This window comes from Mastomys coucha, unplaced genomic scaffold (assembly GCF_008632895.1).
Source record: "Mastomys coucha isolate ucsf_1 unplaced genomic scaffold, UCSF_Mcou_1 pScaffold1, whole genome shotgun sequence".
NCBI classification, from domain to species: Eukaryota; Metazoa; Chordata; class Mammalia; order Rodentia; family Muridae; genus Mastomys; species Mastomys coucha.
In genome coordinates, this window is record NW_022196891.1 from 83,443,417 (window position 1) to 83,449,712 (window position 6,296).

The window sequence follows — 6,296 nt, forward strand, 5'->3', positions numbered from 1 at the left end:
TTCCTTCCTTCCTTTCTCCCCTTCCTTCCTTCCTTCCTTTCTTCCCTCCTTCCTTCCTTTCTTCCTTCCTTCCTTTCCTTCCTTCCTTTTCTTTTTACTTCCCTTTTTTGTAATAAGCAGGAACTGTTTTTCCCCAGATGTATACAATTGGGCCAATGGTGGATTTTTAGTTTTCGAGCAACTTCTCCATCTCTCCAGTTCCCTAAGACAAAGTTTGCACCACCTCTACTGTCATAGAAAGCTCCTCAACCTTCACATTGCAAACACTTACTGAGCAGAGTTCACTGGAGTCAATAAGGTGGACTGTGTGGTCCTTACTTCTTATGCCCGGACTTGGCTCATGATCCACAAAAGAACACAATCACTGTGTTGTTACAAACAAACTATTGTGGGAAATGTCACTCCTCTTTCTATATTAAAGAGCTGAAATTAAATCGACAACAGTGTCAGGCATGAGATCTAATCCAGAAGGACTGGAAGCTGCCCCCTGGGCAATGGGAAGTTCAGCTACAAGAGCCAGGTTCCCAGTGTTACCAAGATGGAAACCAGACTGAGCCATCCTATAATTTTCATCCAACAACAACTAGCCCAGCTTTGGGTAGACTGACAGCCCTTTACAACTGTGCCTCTTTCCTTCATTGTGAGTTGCACCCGGCACTTTCAAGTTGTATGTACGGCTTTAAATTTAGATTTTTTCCATCTGACAGACTGGTATATCAGTGTGAGGGTTTATATATATGGATAATTATAGTGATGTATATATGGATATCACACACACGTGGAGGATGGATGGATGGATGGATGAATAGATGGCTAGATGAGAGACAAAGAGAGAGAGGGGGAAGAAGGAAGAAAGGTATTGCTGGCTCTGATTTTTACATACAGCCCTACTTAAGATTGTTTCAACTATCTTATCAGCAGACTAAAAGTAATAACAGTTAGCTCTATTATTTTTCCATTAAATTAGATACCATTGCGTAAGGACAGTGGGTAAGGTTAGCGATGAAATTCAATGTATTATAATTACATGAAGCCTTCCATCTCTCTGTAACAAAATAGCCAGGGCTCATACTAAACCATAAATGAGGGTCCATCACTTCACTGTTTAAAACCATAATGATTTCCTCTCACACTCCCAGGAAATGCCAAGGACTTTGTCAGACCCCGAGGGACCCTCAAATCTGACCCCTATTTTTTCATGTTGGTGGCATGATATCATATACTGGCTCTCATGGTTCAGCCTCCCTAGACTCTTCCTACATGGATGTTAGGCATGCTTATGCACAGCCAAGATCTTATACCCAAGCTCTTCCATTTAGCTGTCATAGCCCCTAGCACTATCACGTAAATAGTCTATTTATTGCCATGCTCGAAAACTAGATGAGGGCACAGGCTTCTTCAGTTTCCTTTACCGATATATTTTTAGTAGAAGCATAAATTCGGCAACCTGTCATCATCGATTAAACAACCATGGATAAATCAGCTTCTCTGATGCTAAAAATCTGCCACATATGTAAATCCATACCATCATTCTCATCCTTATCGTCATCATTTGCGGTACTGGGGATCAAACCCAGGGTCTTACATGCAGGAGGCAAGCACTCTACCACACCAAGCCATACCCTCAGTTTGAGCATAATAACTGATATACAATAATTAGGCAAAATAATCCATTGACTGAATTTTAGCTTCCTAGCTGGCACGCACCCCCCACCCCTAGCCCCCGCCCATTAGCAGGTGTTGTCTCCCAGGGTGCTGATTTTGGGACAAAGTTTTCTATTTCTGATTAACCTTTTTGCAGCAGTGACCTGCTGACCATCTGTTCTTTACTGGGAGCCTCTCTCCTAACTTTGGAAATTCTGTGCAGTTTGTCTAGCAAGTCACCCTTGAGTTACCTCCTTTCTGGTGTTTTTCCTGGATTGTAGGAATGGAAGTCCTCCTGTGATTCCTTGAGATCCTCGCACAATGTTACAAATAGGTATAGGACCACCTCCTCAGCAAATGCCTATCTAAGTGCCAGTGAGTGATTGGGCTGGACTTCGACTTCCATGACACTCCATCATGGAAGATGTCCGAAAGGAATGCATGCATAGGTGCTCGCTAGGTCACTAAGTGTCTGGGTCAACGAAACAGCTTAATCAAGGCAGTTAGTTACATCCTGATTCTGTCTTGCTAGATTTGTTTGTTTTCTTTTTAAAAAAAGAAAAAAGAAAAAAGAGAAACCAGTAGTCTTCCATAAGCCTGGATGAGTAGCTTCAGGATTCTATGGAGTTACTTATCTGATCGCACAGCCAATCCCTTCCTGTTTCAATTGCAAGGCCTTGGGGCAGGATCCTATTGGCTGGTGCACCAGTGACACAAATAGAGAGTCCTTCCATTTTCAAATGTTGGTCACACTATTTTTCCTTGTAAAACTCAAAAGGACTATAAAGTGACTTTTAGACAACAATTATGAGGAGATGGGTGGTGCCTTTGCTTGCCCATAAACAACCTGAGCATACATAATGCCACTGACTGTAGACACTGAAATAAAAACATATCCACGGAGGTGAGATTTCATTTTTCTTCCCTGTAAAGGAAGTACCTAGAACATCAGTCTGTATGGTTCTCCCATCCGGGCAGCTGCCGCCCTTTCTGGTCCCTCCTGGGTGTTGCAATTCGTGTACCTTCCTTTCAGGACTCTAGCCTGTGGCACACACAAGCTACTGGGGAACAACTTACAATTTCTGAGGCAAATATGGTAATTTTTTGACTGTTTTCTCTTATTTCTAAATATTCTTGAACACAGAGTCAGCGGTTCTGTGGCATATTCACATTCACTGAAGCTAGCATTCCCTGGGCTGTGGAATCGCCTACCACAAATGTGGACTGCTGCCTTCTGAGGGCATCTCAGCACCCCCCTACACACACACACACACACACACACATACATACACATGCACACACATACACATGCACACACATACACAAACACACACACATACACAGGCACACATATACAAGCACACACACATACACAGGCACACACACACATACACACACATACACATGCACACATATACAAACACACACACATGCACACATATACAAGCACACACACATACACAGGCACACACACACATACACACACATGCACACATATACACACACATGCACACATATACACACACATGCACACATATGCACACATACACACATACACACATATACACACATACACACACATATATACACACATGCACACATACACACACATATACACATACACACACATACGCACACACACATACACACACGTACACACACATACACACTCATACACACACACATATACACATACACGCACACACATACATACACGTATACACACAGGCACACATACACACACATGTACACACACACATACACACACATACACACACACATGCACACATACACACACATGCACACATACACACATATACACATAAACACACATATACACACACATGCACACATATGCACACATACATACAAATACACACATACACACATATACACACACATACACACATATATACACACATGCACACATACACACACATATACACATACACACATACATACACGTATACACACAGGCACACATACACACACGTATACATACACACACATACACACACACAGACACGCGCGCGTGCTCATACATACTATTGTTTATTAGTTGCTGCATTTATTGTTTTTTTTTTCTTTAAAACTCAGAAATGCTGGTGAAATTCAAAACAGCCTAATTAAGCTTCAGATGGGAGGGTCTGATAAGATGGGCATAGAGCCGCAGGCATTCCAAGATTCTCAAATAGCATGATCTGATTGGATTTTTTCTAGACTGCAGAGGCCGTAAGCCCACGGTAATCTAAAACACTCTGAGTCCTGCCAGCTGCCGTCTTCTCATTTCCAGTTTCCTCGTGCTATAATTTCAGTCTCATTTGTGAGAAACTGTGGACTTCCTCACCTTGGTAGACCATCTTAAGTTACATGCTATTCAGTTGAGCTACTATTTAATGAGCTAATTACATGTTAGTTAATAATAGAACGTTTCTTCAACAGTCAGCCATCAAATACCACCTTAAGCAAATTGCCCGAATCTCGAAGAAGAATGTCTGGGAATGGAATGGTCTGAAACAAGGATTACAGAACAACTGGCTGTGGTGGAAGGTGGAAGTTAGATACCAGGCTCCCAAGCATCGATGGCGTCAGCGATACGACAACTGTTTTAGGGTTTTTATCTGTCCAAATGATGTTTTACATTAATTTGGAGTGAGCTTAATTTTATCAGTGTGTGACAACTGGAAAAGGGGTGAGTCCTATCGGGTAGCCCCATTGCTAGTCTCCAAACATGGGTTCTTGGCTACGAAGGTGATGCAGGCAATTGGCCTCTGCGTTTGCCTGTAAACTTTGCTCCCAACACTTCCCTATTTAATTCTAGGCCCAACTCTAAGGAGTACACACCTGGATGTGCTGAGTATTGATGACTGCAGACTCCAGCTGTCTTAGTCAGGGTTTCTATTCCTGCACAAAAAGCATCATGACCAAGAAGCAAGTTGGGGAGAAAAGGGTTTATTGAGTTTACTTCCACATTGCTGTTGATCACCAGAGGAAGTCAGGACTGGAACTCAGGCAGGTCAGGAAGCAGGAGCTGATGCAGAGGCCATGGAGGGATGTTCCTTACTGGCTTGCTTCTCCTGGCTTGATCAGCCTGCTCTCTTATAGAACCCAAGACTTTTAGCCCAGGGATGGCACCACCCACAAGGGGCCCTACCCCCTTGATCCCTAATTGAGAAAATGCCCCACAGCTGGATCTCATGGAGGCACTTCCCCAACTGAAGCTCCCTTCTCTGTGATAACTCCAGCCTGTGTCAAGTTGGCACACAAAACCAGCCAGTACACAGGTGATAATCACTATAAGAGAGCATGTCTTTCTGGGGTGAGTTGGGACCTATTTATCCTCAAACCATCCTTAAACCTTCCCATCTCTGTTTGATTTACTGCTAGTCATATCAGTGTATCACTGGCTCCCATATCAGTTGCACACAGCTGGCAAGGAAACCTATCAAGAGGTTGGAAGTACTACACAGGATGGGGCAAATGAAATAACGCTGGTCTCTTCAACTCCGGTAATGCCCCAGGCCACAGCTATATCTCTTCCAACTGCCTCATTAGCTCCCCAAGCTTCCTATGGCCGACTTATAGATGGGAGAGTCTTCCTGACCCTGTTGATTTCTGGGTTGCTTCCTTGTCCCTCCACACCTCTCACTTTCTACTCAGTGCAATAACTATAACTGATGTAGCTCAGTTGGTAGAGTGGCATGCATGGCCTGCACAAAGCCTTGGGGTGGATCCCCAGCACAGCAGACACCAGATGTGGTGGCACAAGTTTATAATTCTGGCACTGAGGAGGTAGATACAAGATAATCAGCAGTTAAGGTCCCTCTCTTCTAATGGTGAGTAAAAGCATGCTCTACTTTCCCAATTACTGTATCCGGGCAGATTATAGCTGAGGTACCAAATGCCTAAGGCTGCCTCCATTTCACATTCAGAATAGATGCTTAGCTCCGAAATTTTTTAATTATATTTTTTTGATGTGGAATTGCGCACAGTAATTGTTTTTGTTTGTTTGTAGGAATGCTAGCATGGATAGAAGAAAGCACACAGTCATAAGTTACTCAAATTTCTGCCTGGCTTTCTCTATCTTGGAATTCTACTCTTCTTACACAGCAGGGCACATATTTTTGGTGAGGTCACACACACCCGGGGACATGATGTCATCTTGCACATTGTGTTACAAACAGGTTTAATAATACATTGCTGAATCTTAAACCCTGAGTGGAGGGGGCTTCAGTCCAGCTGCCAGAGTGACGGTCCATCTGCTAGACCTGTTAGGCGGCAGCCCCGGGAGCTCCGCACGTTTCTCCTCCAGAGACAGAGCAGAAATGACTCCTGCAGATGCACGGCTCAGCTTTAAAACAGAGGTGATGTCATCACAGTGACTGGCTTTTATTTTCCCCTTCCCCTTCGTGCCTCTCCGTTCTCTGCTCCTCACACTCTGCTCCTTCCTTTCCCTCTTCATTTCTATGATTCTTGTGTTTTCCAGCTTAAATGCAGCCAGTAATTGGTTGGCATTTATCACAGACAAATTAATCAGAATCTTTACCTACTTCTGTCCCTCTCAAAATAAAGAGTTACAAAGAATTCTACAACCCTTGATGCTACACATGACTCTCCTTTTCTCATCTCTTCTTTTCTCCCCTTCCTCTCTC